The sequence below is a fragment of the Bombus pyrosoma genome, linkage group LG13 (genome assembly GCF_014825855.1).
Source record: "Bombus pyrosoma isolate SC7728 linkage group LG13, ASM1482585v1, whole genome shotgun sequence".
NCBI lineage: Eukaryota > Metazoa > Arthropoda > Insecta > Hymenoptera > Apidae > Bombus > Bombus pyrosoma.
Genome location: NC_057782.1, coordinates 6,196,242 through 6,214,813, shown reverse-complemented (window position 1 = coordinate 6,214,813; position 18,572 = coordinate 6,196,242). Strand labels below are relative to the sequence as shown.

The 18,572-nt window shown below is 37.5% G+C and overlaps 1 protein-coding gene and 1 long non-coding RNA gene across 14 annotated transcripts in view; one reads left to right on the top strand and one right to left on the bottom strand.

The window, feature by feature from the left end:
- The window catches only part of LOC122574085 (5-hydroxytryptamine receptor-like), a 157,966-nt gene that overhangs the window by 130,188 nt on the left and 9,206 nt on the right, over positions 1-18,572 (top strand). The window lies entirely within an intron of this gene.
- LOC122574087 lies at positions 13,527-15,389 on the bottom strand. Its single transcript, XR_006318893.1, has 4 exons — positions 15,165-15,389; positions 14,915-15,082; positions 14,504-14,838; positions 13,527-14,436 (listed from the first exon to the last, which is right to left on the bottom strand). It is a non-coding gene; the product is annotated as an uncharacterized LOC122574087 (long non-coding RNA).

Genomic DNA, 18,572 nt, shown 5'->3' with positions numbered 1-18,572 from the left:
CTAGTCAAGCCCGGGTGTCGAGCACACAGCGGTTTCCCGTTCTGTTTTTCCCTGTAGCAGTGTGAGCCGCGTTTGGTTACACGGCGAATTCCTGATGTCCGCGAATTCCTGATGCGCGTTCTATTGCATACCTCGAAACGCTCGCTGTTACTCTACTTATCTAGCTCGTTTCGTTTCAATTTTATTAAGGATGCCAACAGAATGTTCCTTGAGAATGTAGTCAAATTGTATTAAATGAATGAAATTGTTGGATTTATTAAGGAGTGTGGTGAACGCCGCAGCGTGTCGCAACATACTGTTGCTACTATGCTGTTATACTACTAGTTTTCACACTTTTGCTTCTACACGTGGTCATTATAATTTTGTAACTTTTCAAATGGATATTACGGTAATATATATCACATACTGTGTTGTATTAAGATATTCGTTCGTATGGTGCTTTTATTTTACGTTTGTATCACTAGCGTCTATATTTTCACTCGTACAGATCCCCAGGGCGATTTTCTCCTACGCTCTTACTTTTTTCAATAAATATCAAGGCAGTATGTAGTGCTCAGGATATAACACTGTGCTATGAAGGTTCTGAACGTGTTAAAGAAGTCTGTATACTCCATAATGCGTCGTTAAAATGTTTTCTAGTTTGCCACTTTAATTTTATACTACTGGTTTCTACAATTTCATTCGCGTGTGTTCTCGGCATGGTTTTAGCTCCAACTTTTTATTTGTTTTAAAGAAGTGTCTCGGTAATATTAAATACTTTAGTATATATAGTATATATATATATATGTAGCAAAGAAGACAATAACACTGTGCTATAAAAGTAGCTAACTAGCTACTTTTAATCATCGTTCGTTTTCCAAGAATAACAAAATTTTCCACCGGAAAGTTTTGTCGTGTATTTAAATTGCAAGACGAAGGCTGCTCGTCGTGGCAATAAAAGCTAAGTTAAAAAACGCTACCCTGAAGGAATATTTGTAGCGTAAGAACGCTACGAATTTTCTGTTCGACTTCAGGCAGTTCCATAAATGAACGTGTATCCATAGCATTCCGTTCGTTCTGAAATTTAATTTCATAGTTCCAGAACTTATATTGTTTGTGCTCTTGTATCGAATAACTAGTTTGCTGGCCGAGTTTTCGCGACTCAAAAGTTTCATTTTTATCGCCCTGTGCTCGGCCTATCTTCTCAAATTCTTTTCTCTTTTCTCTCGTTGTTAGCCAAATTTACGTTGCTTCCTTCCAATTTCCTTCAATTTCCTTTTACCTCCGTTTCTTTGTCCTTCAGCTCATGCCCCTTTTATGCTCTCTTTCTATTTCATTTCGCAGAGCGTAAAAGAAAATTTTATCTTCTGCATATGTAACATCATATACAGTATATTTTTTCATGCTTCCCGATGCCACTTTCCCTCGCTCCGGAATTCCTCTCATAATTTTATTTATCTCATCCTCCATCACCGAATCGTTTATCTTCTGTGTCTTCCATAATTCTCTTTAATAGGTACTATTATCCGTCAGAATTTAAAACGTTATATTTATCCTTTATTTTATTTCGGATCGTATACGTAGGATTTATCAGATTTTCGTCCTTCTTCAATAAACGTTTGATGAAAGGTATCGATAAAGAAAGAATGGAACGAAATTATGAGAGACAAAGCACGGGGTAATCGCGCATCTCATCGGATAGTCGATAGAAAATTTCGCGGAATTAATCGGGAATGCGTTCGATTTGGACGGACGATCTAAATTGCCATGTTATTGTAATAACGTTACAAATCGTTGGAATCGCGTTCGCATCACAAAGATTAATTTTATCCTCAGAGATATGAAATAGCAGAGATTTACAAGAGGATTCGCACTATGGCGAAATTTATCGGTTCGGCAGACTGCAAATCTATTTAATTTAGTCATCTGTAACTTTACATTGAAGTATGTTATTCCTTTCGTTTTGTACAGCTTTACATTATTTTAAAATACATATGTCGAATATTCGCACGATGACATTTTCAACGAAGAACGATGGACGAATCAAAGGTAATCAATGGACGAGGCAAAGAATGTCACTCGTCAAACATATGATATTTCATCGACGAGGCGACGTGGAGAAGTCTGGCTGGCACAAATTTAATGGAATATTGAGAATAAATCGGCGCTCGCGTAACTTATTGCTCGCCACGACGAATGTATCATTACGGACAGATTTATCATACAAATTTTGCAACACTTTCTGTCCATTTCCACTAATTCTCAATTGAAAACCATCAAAATGCATTGTGAAGGCAACGTCCCATTTAGGAAATTCTCACAAAAAGGAAAATACTCGTAAACTTGTCGTAGAAAACTTTTATATATTGCGTGTGCCCTTTCCTTGGCACTGTATTAAAAAATTAATATATATTAGGTTGTCCGGAAAGTGTCCTTCTTTCGCAAACGTGTTTTTTACAACAGTGCACCTTCGTACAAACGTGAAACCAAGTCTGTGAAATGTCGCGGTGTTTATCCCAACAGAAAAAAATGTATCGCACGTAATTCGACAAAATAATATAAGACAAAAAACCTTGTGCGTCTATTATTTTCTCATAAAACGAAAGAAACTTTTCGGACAACCTAATAACACGAATAATAGTCTTAAACGTATAATTGGTGCCAAAGATGGACTGACTAAATATCGTGATTTACAATATAATTAATAATTGACTTGTTAAATGCTTTGATGATTGATAGAATGTACATTTGTAATAAATATCTTCTAACTTCTGTAAACATTTTCTGATTCGTTTCAACTCTCACCAATATCATCGTGGTATTGGTTTCTCGTTGCGATTCCAAAGAAATTTCAAAACATTTTCTACAAGACGCATAATATATTCGTAACACATTCCTGTAAGTGCCTGGATACCTTTACGTTAATTTGTCTGCAGACATAAGCTATCCATTGAAAAAATTGGAGCGAAACGAGCGCGCAGAATTAGACGAAGTAAGAAGGGTCGAAAGAAAACGAGAAACTGCTGAGAAACATTGCTATGCTTCTCAAGGTAAATGCACTTATTTGAAAGCTCGTGATATTGCGAGCTGCTCTTAGTGTGTTCCAAGGATACGATGTTCATGCTGAGGAGCAAGCTTAACCCCATGTAAAGAATCTGTGTCTGTGTCTTGAGAACGTGGCAAGCTTATTTGTCGCGACTCGTCTCGTCTACAATTTTCCTTCGCTATTTCCTTTCCCATTTCGCGTCGACTCCGTGTATCGGATGATCCAACGAAGCTTGGCTGTATCCTCCGCCGCGGCTCCCTCCATTTCGAACGGTATTAATACACTGATTGGAATTGCTGGTCTTTCCATCCGCGAAGATGGGAGCTTGGATTAACCTTACCTTCTTCCATTTCAAGAACTGTGAATTATATTGTGAATCAGTGCACTGCTAGTTTTTATAAAATAGTTATGTTATACTGTTTTTATAATTACAGTGTATTTAATTGTAGCATTTACGTACTAATTAATTAGGTCCAATATATATTCGTGTGATATGGTGGAACTAGCGTACAAAATTGCCTAGAAAAATTTGATAACACGAAATGGAGACGTATGAAGTGTAAGAGAAAAACGCTTCGTTGCGAAATAAGGGTACGTGTTAATTCAAAAATTAGTTACCTTTTCCCAACTTGTAAGAGCATTTCGTTGCAGAGAATAGAGTTGTTAATTAATCATGAAACTAAGAAGATGATACGTTTCAAGGTTAACACACAATTCTCAAAATCTCGACCCATACCGCTATGATCTTCAATTCACCATTTAGTCTTCTAACATGAGAAGCAAGGAAGATTCTAAGTGGAGGGCTCTGTATATTTGATCGTCTTAACATATTCTTCGAACGACAATTCATCACGACGCACATCTGGTATAACCATAATCTAACATTCTCATCTAAAGTATGAAATTCTGTCACTACAAAGTCTACTGCAAATTAAATGGTTCTTGTTTTGTAAATGTGTATAGGTTTCCACGCTTTGTCGGCTAGAGTAGATATTAAATTCGATGCAAGGTCAAAAAGCATTCCCCGCGATACTACAGGAACGTTAAACTTCCAGCATCTTCACTTTTCTGCACGAAGCTGTTCCATTTGTTTGTCGAAGAGTTTAGCTCCCTTTGGTGGGCGTGCCAGTGCACACATTGTGCCAGCATTTCCACTGAAGTATGCTTCTGCGCATAAAAGTAGCTGGAATGACTGCTTTTCTTTCCCCTCTTTCTTTTCTCTTTACCTTCTTTTTTTTATAATCCTTTTTATTTTATGGTCTCCTTCTTATGATTATTTCGGAGCGTGGTGCTCGTGAAATTTAAAGGTGCATTCGTGGCCTCGTTGTCTCGTTTTTCCACGCCTCGATCAGAACTGTCGAGAAATCTACTGCGAGACTCGAGATAGTTGTCTTTAAATTGCAACACGGGGATCGGCCCGTTCCTCGGTAATGATCCCGTTGTGGCGTCATTATCCGGAGAAACGCGTTTCGCGTGTTATTCACGAATTATCGATACGTGACTGTCATCGCCGACTGTGTTTTAACCGTTGAGAATTCGCGGCCAGCACGGTTCATCGATGAAAGGTCGCGACAGATGTACGATAATAAAATACAAATTCTATTGAAATTTCTAGATGATTTAATATTGTGAACGATTAATATCGCGAGCAGTTCTATTATTTTCGATCAGATACCTGACATCTATATAATTTTCACTTAAAATTTCCAAATTTCCGGATTGTCTGAAATTCTGATTAATTATGGCCCTGTGTTATCAAAAAGATGCTTGAGAATGCTACAATTTCACTGTTTTATGAAACTCATATCTGCTTTTGTTCGACGCGAAATTAAATTCTTCTTAACTTGAGAAATGTGACTCGGACAATATTTTTGTGCATGAAATTTCTTCATTATCTTGATGTGTAAAATCATATAGAAACATCGCTCGCTTTTCTTAACATATTGTATGGTCTCTTACGAGAACAATCAAAAAAATGATTCCTAATCTTTACGTAATAACGTATATCATTTAGCGTCATTTTTTCCATTTACTATTTGAAATCTTTAAACGGAAGAAGCTCAGTCTCTTTCAGAGCATTTCTCCCTTTCACAGATATTTTCCAATTTTGTCACTAATTACTCAGCTCCTATTTAATGAATTTTTAATTTAGCTGAAATTCCTATCAAAGGAGAGTCACAGATGGAACCGTGCGTCGACCAATGATTCATGAGTCTTTCAAATATTAAATTCATCCGATCGAGTGAATCGATTTAACGAACGATACCGAACTGTACATAACGTGGCACGCTGCTATTTGACGTTAACAAACAAATACGCAAACGGTGGCGAAATGATAAATTCAAATTCAAGCAGAACGAAATACACCGTGTGTTCGACCTGTCGACTTACATTTCGTCTTCAGAATATAGAGACGATGATTTCTTCCTACTTGCAAGATTTTCAAACGAGTTACTCGCACTGTCTCGTTATGTATGAATTGCGTTTGATAGAGTTTGATTCGATGATAGAAGTTCGAATAACGATAGACACGTACAGCGTGTGGAAAAATTCATTCCATCAGGATTCGCGATGGTGATACCCCTTGAGAGTTAATAAACGCTCGTGCGAGAAGTTACCATTGAAATATTTACGTGACAACCATATTTTCGCGGTGAAACATGATTCGTTGGATTCTACTTTACTCGAACGATCGGTAAGAAAGTTGCTTTTTCCTAATACGATATTTAAAAATGTTGCTAAGAATTATTCTTTAGAATTTGAGAATTACTCTTCCTTGGTTTATAATTGCGTGCAAAGTTATAAAAAATTAAGTAGATGACCTACAAAAATAATAGAAAAATAATATACACCTTTGAGACAACTAAGAAGGCGCGCTCGTGAAGTCGGCGACAAAACCAAGACGGACGCGTTTTGGATTATCGTCGTGTTTACGAGGATTTTAAAACGAGGCTGCCTAATAGGTTTATCCTGACGAGGTCGCCGTAAAGCTTCGTGAAACGCGGTTAAACCCGCGGGATCCTTTCAACGCGAAATCGTCATAAGGACTCTTTACGTTAGCCATCACGAGAAAGCTCCGGCTAGTACGAAAATATTATCCAGCCTTCTTGTCACATAAACGACCGGGACATAATCTCGAAGAAGAGCATATCGATCCAACAGTGCATCTGCTTCATGGAATTTTCAAACTCGTAATTGAAGTATTAAAATCGAACAGGACGTTCGGCGCTTGGAATCAAATTCCAAATTTCCCGTGAATTTGGAAAGTTTGATACGAAGATCTTGCGATAAAAAGCAGAGAAGTTTCCGAGTAAAACAGTGTACACACGTTGAAGTAGAATATCAAAGAAGCGGTTTAACAGACGTTGTCAGAGGAGCTAGAATTTATCTAAATGACGATAAAACGTGGAAGCCGACTGTTAGCGTCGTGAAAGGAACAGAACCTGCAATCGTTAGAATCTTCTGTATCGTAAAAATCTAACGAAGACGATGGACGATATCGTCAACTGTAAATGCTCTCGGATCCTCTTCAATGTGGACACGTCGAACTACGGAGTATTTGTCGAGAGCCCCCAAAGAATGGGAAACTTATCCTAGGGGAACGACACGACAGGTCGCGTTCGAAATTCACTGCTGAAGTTGAAAGTTCGAAGTCTCGAGGTGGTGAAAATTTCGCCAACGTGTTACTCGAATACGCTATGAGAGCTCTCTATCAGTGATAGCAACATCTTTGTCGTGTTAGAGCACATGTAGATGATGTAGGTGAATTTTCAGGTTGTGGAGATCACGACTACTCGTTGATCGTGGGTTTACGAGTCATTTGTTTGTAGATTTTACTTTTTATGAAACGATACAGAACGTGTGCAAGTGATCTATCGATTTTGGTAGCGAGGAATATTAGTATTTAACACGGATAAAAGCAGTATTTTCTTGGAATATTCTTCTTCCAATTTTTAGTATTTATTTTCTCATCTAACTTCAATCGTGTTAGCGAGAGTTTGAAATTTTGGATAAAGGAAGATTTATCATTTGTATAATCGTAGCTATCGTTCGTTGATGAATTTCATTCCTTGTACAATAAAAATGTACGAAGCGATATGCATGGAGACGATCTTGATTCTAATGCATTGATTTTAACGATAAAGAACACTCGCGCTTCAAACACTGAAGATGCCATTTCCTTCAAGTGTATTCTTCTTTTAAAAACCGTTTTTCTTTACAAGCTACGAATTCCTCTCAACTTGTAGCATTTAACACCATCACCGAGATTTTTAGATATTAAAGTGAAAGAGTATTTTCTGTCATTCGTGAACGTGCGAACGAGGATGCAATATCGTCGACTTTTTCTGGTCGGATAGCAACGCGATCAATGAGAAATCACGCGCGCAGCGTCAAGGGAAACCGTAACGAGTCGAGAGAAAATAAAATCGGGACAACTGGTTCGACGGGAGAAAGGTTTATGTACACATGGAAAGAGAATGGCCGACTTGGAGCAAGAAAAGCAAGCGAACGTTCCACATGTGCGAAAAGCTTTCAAAGGATCCAACGCTTATCCGTGAATCCAGCTGGAAGCCATAGAGGGATGCAATTGAAATTGAAGGTCCTGTGCAGTCTTCGAAGGTTTCGATACAGACGCACGTGAAACTTTTACATTCGAATCAAGGACGCTCCGACTAAGGGAATGCGGATCATATGGGCTGACAGCTAAGGAAATGCGGATTTTGTCGATACCAACTAATCCGCATTCCTTAGTTGCGAAACCATTCAAATGTACATAAAATACATAAAGACGTACGAAGATACGTAAAGATTTGTAATACGTCGAGTATACTCGTCGAGCGTTTGATCCTCCGTATTCTACCCGAAATTTCTTCTTTTATCTTGCGTCACATATTACTTTCGATATAATCGAATGACGAATTCTTCGAAGAAAAAATCGCAAACGGTCCGATTCTATTGTCGTTGGATGAAACACTGTAGCTTAAAGAACAGCAAAAAATAGTGGATTGTATAATATAGATGTCATGAAAGCTGTCTTGAACAAATAATAACAAGTGTTAAAAATGACGGATAATAATATATAATAATGGAAGATAATGAATAAATGGTTGCTGAAATATCTTTATGATTTCAGCGAAATGTATGCTTGCATCAAGTGTTTTGCAGTTTCAATGTACATCTTCGTTTCGAATTTTATAAATATATTCATGACAGTCGTGTCTCATTATTGCACCAATAAAGTTTCAGTATGTTTCTTATAACTAAATGGCGAACTTTTATGGGGAATTCAAAGCTAGAGAAATGCACAGAATGCAAATAATATGGAAAAATCTCTAAAATATGGAAAACGTAGCTGCCGTTTATAATATTTCACTGGTAAGTAAAAATTGTCTATCTCGGTTCCACATTTTTGATTCTTTCATGAAAATTTGCATAAATATCTGTCTACCTATAACGCATGATGTATTGACAACAGATTTTTATAAATAGCGAAATACTTCTGCCAAGCATTGTACTTTCGAACTATTACCACGCTATCATTTTATTATTAATGCTGACGCATATTTTCGAAAATCGAACGATGCCAGTAAAAAAGTAGACACGCGTGACTTATCGTTCCTTCTTTTCGTTCTTCCCGATTTCCTTTTTACGCGGAGTAAGCAAGCGAGAGGTGAATGCGCGAATTCTTATAAATAGTCGTGGGAGCCCGATTTATTTTTCTCCTCCGAACACGACAAAGCACCGTGGCCTCTCCTTACTTATTTTTCAACCAAGCCACCCTTTATCTACCCGTCTTGACGTTTCTATTCTCGATGCATCCTTCGCCCCATCCCGGAACGTCTGCTTATTGAAAGGTTCTCGTACCGATTGCATGACATCCTTCCGCTTCGTCGCGTGTCATATTTCTTTTCTACATGCAACTGGAAGACACGCTTGACCGTTCGCCGTTTCTCCTGGAAAATTGCTCGTTTCTATAAAATCGTTTGTCTGGATGCAACGAACCGAGCTTCGATAGGCGGGCCATGGCTGCAAAGTGACTGAAATTTTTGTGAAAGTTTCTTCGAGAAGATTGACCTCTTTTTCTGTCCTGAAATTGATCTTCAAATTGAATAGAAGATAAAACTGAGGCGGTGCCTGCATCAAAATTGACATCGAGAAAGATCTGTCAGAATTTCAAAAGGATATTTCGTTAATTTGGAAACCTGCGATCGACATTTCAATCTTTTTCATTACGTTTCCTTGGAATTACGGGAATTTCAAGATACCGGTCAGTGTATACGTATGTCGAAGTTGTACGTGAAACGTTAATTACATTTTCATCGGTGCCGTGTTCTGCGGATTGATTTCTGCTGATTTCTTAGATTATACTGTGTTTTCCTGATATATAATCAAATACACATAGCAAGTTTTCAGCCCCGTACACTGTAATAATCCAATAATTTTTCCTCCTAAGAACGACACCTTCAAATAGAAATACCTTTGAAAGAATTTCAAGAAGGTTTCGAAAATCCAAGATCGTCTTTCACCCAATTTAATATCGCTCAGAATCGTGTCAGTTGTTACGTGCGTTTAAAAAACTTTTTCGTCGGAAAAATTCGATTGAACGTTTCTGGAATTTCGCGAAGCGTAGCTGATACCCGTGTCCTCTTGGTAAAATTGTTGGGAAAGCTTAATCGTCGAATTGAATCGCTCTTCGGAACTTTATTTCGACCAAAAACTGACTTTCTGAGTCGTCGATTCCATCCGGATGGATTGATCCAATTTTTAAGTTATCTCGCGATTGCGTGCGATAGACGAGGAACTTTCATTGGCAGTCAGCCTCGGGGCGGAAGTAGAAGATTATTGATCGAAGTTGAGCGAAGAAATGTGCTCCAGAGGGGCTGGTTCATCGGCTGATTGCACGCATGTACAAAGTATTGCAGGGAGGAAGGGGCAAAAGGGCAAACGAAGCTCGCGATAAAATAAAGCTTAAGTAGTATTTAGCGCGACATTCTGCGTTTATTCAATAATTGCCGGTCTCTTGATACTTTGTGCTTAAAACAATTACGCGAGGAGCGACACCCTAAAGCTTTACTGAGTCTGAGAAAATTATTTACTCGTTGATAATTTAATCGTATTCTAAATTGAGTGCATTGTAAACAAGCCGTAAGAGCGATAAAGGGGTGCGAAAGGGCAAGTCAGGGGTTGAGTCAGCGATACAACCAGATATTTTAATCTCTCTTGCATATTATTTTGACGAACGATAAAAAAAGCACTGCGTGTATATTTGAAAATATTATTTTATCGTCCTTTGCTTCGCTGGAAAGCGAGGAAAATTAAGAACTTGGACTTCCACGATAGAATTATCAGCGGAGTCTATGGATGTTGCATTTTTCAGGAGAAGAAAAATAATCATTTTATTTATCTCTGTGCAGCGTGAAAGAATTTCGCCGTTTCAAAGGTTGCGTCCAACGGTTTTGTTAAACGTGTCCTAAATGCGACTGCATTCTGCTACTTCCGGTTTTCTTCACTCGAAAGAATCGCCCGATGCGCATGGTAAAAAGGACGTAGTTTCTTTCTATAGCGTCCTCCGTATCTCGGGATGCCTGTGTACCGTTCGTTATTGTTCAGCCGTTCCATTTCTGCTGATCTCGGCCCCGAATATATATGTATATACACTCTTATTCCGTCTCTCTCCACTGCATCGCATTTTTCTCAATTATTTTCTCCTCGTTTTCGAAACGTTTTGCGACCGTTCGGGAACGTATTGTAAAACTAGCGTCGTTGGGTTTTTCGCCCAGGAATTAACATTTTTATTTGATAAAAATAAGGTAATCGATTACTCTTTTTTTCCTGGGACAGATACAGTGATTTACAAAGATATTTCGACAGTTATTATGGAAAACTTTTATCAAGATATTGTACATATTGTGTAAAGAATTTTGAAATTTTATTAACATCGCATCGAGACACGGCTGCTCCAACTATTAGGTTGTCCGAAAAGTTTCTTTCGTTTTATAAGGAAATAATAGACGCACAACGTTTTTTATATTATTTTGTCGAATTATGTACGAACCATTTTGTTTTGTTGTGATAAATACCGTGACATTTCACAGACTTGGTTTCACGTTTGTACGAAGGCCTTCCGGACAACTTAATATATTGCTCACATTTGAAAGTAATTTGATTATGTGTATAGAAGTTGCGAAACATTTACTGCAATCCTATATTTGGAAAAAGATTGATATACGCCACGAATAGTTCAATTAAATAAATAGAAAGTCGCACTAATTATTTCGGTCAGTTAACGTAATGGATAATTGACTGTTTAAATATTTTTGTCATCTCTGGAAAATGTATGTTTGCACTAAATATCTCGTGGTTTCGAAATTTTAAAATTCTTCGTATAACATACATAACAATATATATTTCTAATAGGTTTCTACAAGTGTTCCAGTATATTCGTGAGCATTTGTAGATTCTCCAGAAGCGTCGATAGATTTTCCAGAACAAATTGTTCAGCAGAAGAGGAGGAGAAAAATGTGGAAAGGCGAAGCGCGATAGGAGTCACTGGCAAAGACAAAAGTCGATTGGCTTTCGGAGCTAGATTCCAATACCATGAATGGACTTTTAAGCAGGCGTGCGTCACTCTTTCCTATATATCTTCTCCTCTCTTATCAGCCGAGCTCTTCCTTCCTTCCAATCTTTTGCCTCTTGTCTTGGGGATTCTTTGAACCGACCTCGCTCTGATTTCACGCGAAATTCGCCAGAATAACAGAAAAAACGCTAATTGCTGCAAGGAAGCCTTTCGTTCGAAGGTTGATTGTTAAGGCTTCCTGGAAAAATTTGTAGTGCCAGGTATTTTAGCAATAAGCAAAACTTATCTGTTAACGTCAAATGTGTTTTTTCAAACGTTTCGTAGAACTTTATCAATTCATTAACTTTCTAAAACATTTGCATCTGACAAATTATCTTTATTCTTAAAAATTCTTCCATTTAATCACGAACTGACATAAAAGTCAGAAAATCGACAAAAATATATTATCACGTTTTTCTCCTCATCTTCATATTAAAAATCCAACAATTGAAAGTACAAAGTTTAAGAATCGCTTAAGGCATAAAGATCCAGGAAGTCTAAATAGTTCAAAATGCGTGATTGTCAACATCAGCTAAATATTCGGCATTTTCCTTGACTATGAAATGCATGCGTTCAAACCAAATGAATATTCAACTCTTAAAACTGGTTCAGAAGACTAAAATATTCTCGCGCGTATCGTAAACTTTAAAATGTTTTATTCCAAAGATTCCACCTTTCAAAACAATTTTCTAAACAATAGTCGTATTTTTCGGAAATTTAATGACTCTCTGTCAGACAGTCCGTAACAACGTCTTTACGGCCGACAGTTAGGGAAAGGGGATGCTGGCTAGTAAAAATAGAAAGTGAAGACTCTCGACAAAGGATGGAGGTTTTTTGCAAGGTGTGTAGCTGAATTTTTCAAGGAGCGAAGCAAAGGACGATATTCCGTCGAGTGGTTCTTCAGGGACGTGGAAAAATGTTCTCACATGAATTGTATCCTTTGTGAAGTGCCATTAATTTCCCACCCTGGTCATCTCCCTTGGTAACTTTCAGTTCTATACCCTGCCTCATTTAAGCGGCAGTTCTCGATTCAACGAGCCTGGCCTGATTTCGTTTATCCGAGATAACCGAGGTCCCCGAATCTAAGTGGAAATTGAGTTCGCCTGAGTCATTTCACGTAATACTTAAGGCCTTATTTCGATGTCGTTTTCCTCGTCTACATTTAGGTTCCGTCCCTTCAGGGTTCCATATTAATTATTCCGCGGAGTTTGTTTAGGGGCCGTACAAAGGGCTGTGGAGACGAATTTAATACAGGTTTTGTGATTTATTGTTCTCGTAATTGATTAGGGTTCAGGATTTACGGCTTCCTTTACAATATACTCTTGGGTTTCTTGGACAGTGATGAACATTACAAACGAGTTGAAAGTTTTTAGCTTGTTAATCGAGGATGAGAAGTTGCCAATCTCTTGGATATAATAGTTCCTTTATTGAGAAACATTACAAACGAGCTGGAAGTCTTTAACTTGTTAATTGAGGAAGAGAAATTGACAGTCTCTTGGGCGTAATAATTTCTTTAATTAAGAATTATCTATAGTTTTTATCCTTATTAAAAGTAGATCGAACCAACTACAAATGTATTTCGCAAGAACTAAAATCGACATAAATAAAACTCGTTGCTCTCTATTGAATTTTAATTTCGTGATCGTAGAAATCGTTGCCTAAGTTATAACTCGATTACCAGGTGCAATATATTTAGTAATAGTAATCGATTTAATACATTGAAACGTAGATAAAATGATGACTACGAACGTAACTTTTTAAAATTTATCTGAAGGATTATGCGTGAAAACATGTGAGTCATTCTTTGAAATATTCAATAGGTATATATGTTATGCAAATACCTGTATAATGAAGTTGAAAAATTGATAAACAAGCGACGTCGATGAATACTGAATCGCACTCCGTTTCGACTCCGTTTATCTATTATCGATAAGCATTCGACTGACAATCGCTTCACTGTAAGACAATATTCCTCGAATTGGTTCGACTAACAATAGGAAGTTTTCCAAGTGATATATACTAGTGAGTTTTCCAGGTGATATATAATATAAGGATTGACGTCAAGGAAGTTTGACACTTCGCTCATTAAATGTTCCATCTGCAACTCGTATTTTGAGGACTGCATTTCGAACCAGGCGTTATGACAGTTTTGGCACTTGTTGCTCGGAATTGGGGGCATTAATTTCGCTGAATCTCGATTGGAATCGATTTGTCTTCGAGTTACTGCGGCGCCGACCGATTTAGAAAGATCGAACAAATACCTGCCAACGCTGCTTTCAATCATATTCAGTCTGGCCTCGTGTAATTTATTGAGAATTCAATTACATCTTGCACAAATTTAATAATCAAAATATTTCATTCACAAACTACTAAGCCGATCATTTCCAACTTTTTTATTTCATTATGTATTTTGTTGCTATATTTTCTCATACTACTTGCTTTTTACAAATTTGTCCGCCTCTAAGCTTCACGTAGACGCATAAATAAGACATACGGAATACATAATGTAGAAATACATAGAACATAAGTCTATGAAACATAGAGGAAAATATATATAAACGTATAAATATATATAGAATATAAATGTGTAAGTAGAGAAAAATGCCTACAGAGTACAGTGCTATTTTATTGTAACTTATGCATTAATAAAATTCTTCCAGCCAAAATATTCTCAAAATTCCTAAAAGTAATAGTTGCGCCACAGATGTTTACTTTCAGAAATTTTTTATCTCAACGACGTAATAAAATTCCACTTCAGCAAAAAGTTTCTAACCACCACTGCACTTTGTTAACCCTTTAACAGTACAATAATATATCAAGAAATTCAGAACGAACAACGTAAGAAATAATTATATACAAACCTTCTTATCCCCAAAATTCCTTGTATTTCTAGTATCGAATGTAAGAAATAAATCCTTTCAATTTTTTATGGTAAAAAATTATTAATAATTATCTTACATATGATAACATTTAAGATATCAAATTTATAATACTTTATTTGACGATTTGCTCGAGTCTTTTTCGTGCCACACACTGAGAGAGTCAAAGTACTGCACACTCAAAGCGATATAGACGATCTCTTCTCGTAATATAATTTGTAATCGTTATAATTATCCACAAAGGTAAAAATTTATTACGAGGAATTATTGATACCAGAAATTTAATCACACGACGCATTAATCTTCGTTTGGAATGTCTGAAAAGTTGCACCAAAACTGGTTAATTATTAAAAAGCAATCAGAGTAAGCCAAAAATCAATATCGTATTCATACCCACTGACCAAACCATTTCTGCTTTAGAATGTACAGCATCATACAGTATCATCGTACAGTATATCGTGTAACACATCCAGGCATCGACCTATGGCAAATATCGAGAGACCCCGAAATCCACGTGACAGTTGATAATTAGAGAAACGTACATAGCCACGATCTCTCGAACTAGAAAAAATTTCGAAAATATCAGAGGCATGGGCGGTCTGCTGGAATACTGATACCGATGTATCGATCCTAATCTCCTTACGAATATGTTGCGCACTGACACGAGCAGATGATTTACGAGACCGGTGCGTTGTGGCAACCGAGCCAGAGTTTCTATTGTACGCGAATAAACGCTTTCCAACCCGTCTACCGATGCCCAGTCTCGTGATATTCAGATAGTTGTTGTTCAACACATCGGCGAACAACGTTGCGATTACGTTCACGGCTGCGCCGATCGTCTTGCTTCTCCGTGTAATGGATCACGGACGAGAAGAAAAAAAAAAAAGAAAGAAAGAAAACATGCACATCCTGAAAATTAAATTCTGTTTCCAGAGAAAATATCTTGCATCGATGCGGTACGATACCTTCTCCAGCTCCTCCAGACTTTTTTCTTTCCACATACTTGACAAATTCCACTTGTCGACGATTAAATTCGTCGCTTTTTCGCGTTTTTCTTTTCAACGTATAATATACGGTAAGGCAAGGTTGTTTCAACTATCCAAACTTTGATGTGTTAAAACTACAAAAACAACTTCGTGTAGATTAACTAACGTTGTTGTGTATTATAAAACGTTGTTAGTTTTTAATACACTAACGAAAGAGTAAGAAAATATCGTGTACTTTAGATATAGCAAGAGAAAATATCGGAAACGAGGAAATGATTTGAATAAGGCAGAGAACTACGATCGTCGATGACTGTCGATATAAGTAGATGATATATTTCACTCTACGTATCGCGTTACCGATATCGAGTTTGAACGTAGATCGCGTGAAAATTGTTGGTAACCAAATTTGACAGATAACAAGGCACATTACTTATTTCGCCTCGAGTATCCTTCTCGATAAAACAACCATGCCTTACTGCAATTTATTTTTAAGTCTGTTCGGTTAATCAGACAAGACCAAATAGTTAAGAGGCTTTCATCGATCGATAAGCAGGTTGCGTAATCGAACAACAATTGTAAACGTGTTCCGCGGCGGTTTAAGGCGGAAGCAAATTGAATGGAAATTAGAGAGCGGTGGCCTCGTTTCGTTACGTAAATGCTCGAATAGAGGAACAAAGGAGGATGGAAAAAGTATCGACTTTATCAAACCAAGGAAGCTGTCTTCTGCAACTTTGACAGAAGCGGAAGAAGCTTTATTTAAAAACACGCTCGGTAAGCGACACCGAACGCTCTTCAGGGATTCTCTTCAGGGAAAAATGGGACAACGTATTAAATCAATCGTAGCTCCTATTTTACCACTCGCATCAGCTTTGTTTTTCTTTCCACCTTCTTGTGATTTAGGATTTCTGTGCGCGAACCCCTTTGAATAGAAGACTCGTACTCCGGTTTACATTCATATCGGACACAATCGCAATTTTCATTACTTTAGAAAATTATTACGCCTGATAAATTATTAATAGTTTATTAAACATCATGATAATGAACAACGCTGAATATAAAGACCATGACGGAGGGTCATCCGATATTTGTAATTAACGAGCCACGCATATTTATCGAACCAGTTTTCGATACATTCGCGCTCGAAGAACAACAAAACTGCATCGATACGAGAGAATTTTGATCGACGTCGACTACTATAGCTTCGTTCAATTAACTTACTACGCGTAGATTTTGATATGTACATTTCCTGATAGGAGAAGATTAGAAAAATTGTTTCAAAAATATAGCACGAGATAATGTGCCCCTTTCTTCTTTCTATTAAGATAAGCTTCCTCCTACGTACGAGTTAACGCGCGTACTTTCATTAGCATCTAATTAACTGCGTGATTCTTTTAATATGGAAAGTTTCACGAGGGGAAAAAGGGAGAATGGAAGAAGGTTGAGACGACAAATTTTTATTCGTTCTCGTTTATGCGAGGTATAAGAGAGATACACAAGGGAAGGCAAAGAAAGGATCCTCGCTCTTTTCTAACGCAAAGGGTCCTTCATAAAGTACGCCGCTTTTCCTTTTATTTGCCTCCTATTCTTTGTTCTCTGCGTCGGCAAAACTCATAACTTCGAAAACTATACATTCAAGCATACGTGTCTTCTAGTAGGAAGAAGGAATTCCCCGAGCACATGTTACGAGCTTACACGAAACATCAGAAAAATGAGCGATCGCTACTAACAACAGCAACATTATGAGTAAATTTTTGCAACTCGCCAGACTTTCAGTACACGTGCAGAGTTACTGTCGTCTCATTCCTGAATCAACAAGTAAATATAACTCATAAAACTGCTACATCAATCAACGTGAATAAACAATAAACAAAATTAATCAACTCGCTTTATGCAAAGTACATGTAGTAAATTCCAAACCAATTTAGAATCTTCGTTACATTGCTAACAAACTTGTCGTAAGCAAACTTTCCACAGAAATTAATATATTTATCATAAAAATCATGCAGAAAGTCGATTGAACCGAATTGAAATTAGCAAAACTTTGAACCGCTGTAGCTTCGACGATAGTAATTTCCGATCAATGAATGAACGATTAGCGCAAGCGTGGAAGCTTCACCTTTAAAATGCTTCCTCATTTATCACGATACAACTTCCGGTTCCGGAGATATCGCCGTATAAAGACGATGGTAACTTTCAGCCGTTTATTGTCTCTGTCCTTGTCGCCTGCTGGCACCTTTCTCTCGCGACTCGTCACTGACCTATCACAAGCTCGCCTCAGACGCGCTGGTCAGCGATAGACGCTGACTGGACGGTTTTTTCAACTGTTCCTGGGAATGATGTAGGGCGATCGCAAGGTCATCCGACGTCCTTGCATCATCTTAAGGGACATAAGGACACTATGAACGCTTATATCTCGAAAACCGTTTGAGATATCGTGATGAAACAAACACGGCATTAAAAGACATGCGTTTCTCCATCTACTGAGTAGATTTTTGTGACAGAACGTTGACTTTCTGTGGGCAATTTTTATGGTCAAAGTTGAAGTCTTTCCGTGACTATGAGGATTTGTATCAATTTACTATTATCATTCAAAAGGGTTCCAGTTGTTTGGCAAGCGTATAAATGAGTTGATGCACTAATATTTAGAAGTTTTGCATGAATTTGGAGTATCAGTAAAAATATCCAAAGAATGGGGATCGGGAAAGGTATAGTAAGTAAACAAATTTTTGAATAGAAATGTAGGAATAGGAAATACAAAATAGCAAAGAAATGTGGAAGTGAAGAAATATAGAACTAGTGTAAAGAATCTGAAGAATGTAAATCGTTTCCGGTTACCAGGTTGCCCGCACTAGATTTATCAAACCGCACGATAACTGAAATGCATTTAATCTCATCGTTTTACATTTATAGTATCAGCAACAATAAACGCGTGAATCGCGTGGGCCGTTTTTATCGAAAGCACCGCGACTACACCGTTGTAGGTCGTATTTTATGTCGGCCTCTCTGTTGGTTATGTGTTAATGATTGCTTTTAAACATTCAAGATAAACACGTTGCACCAATCTC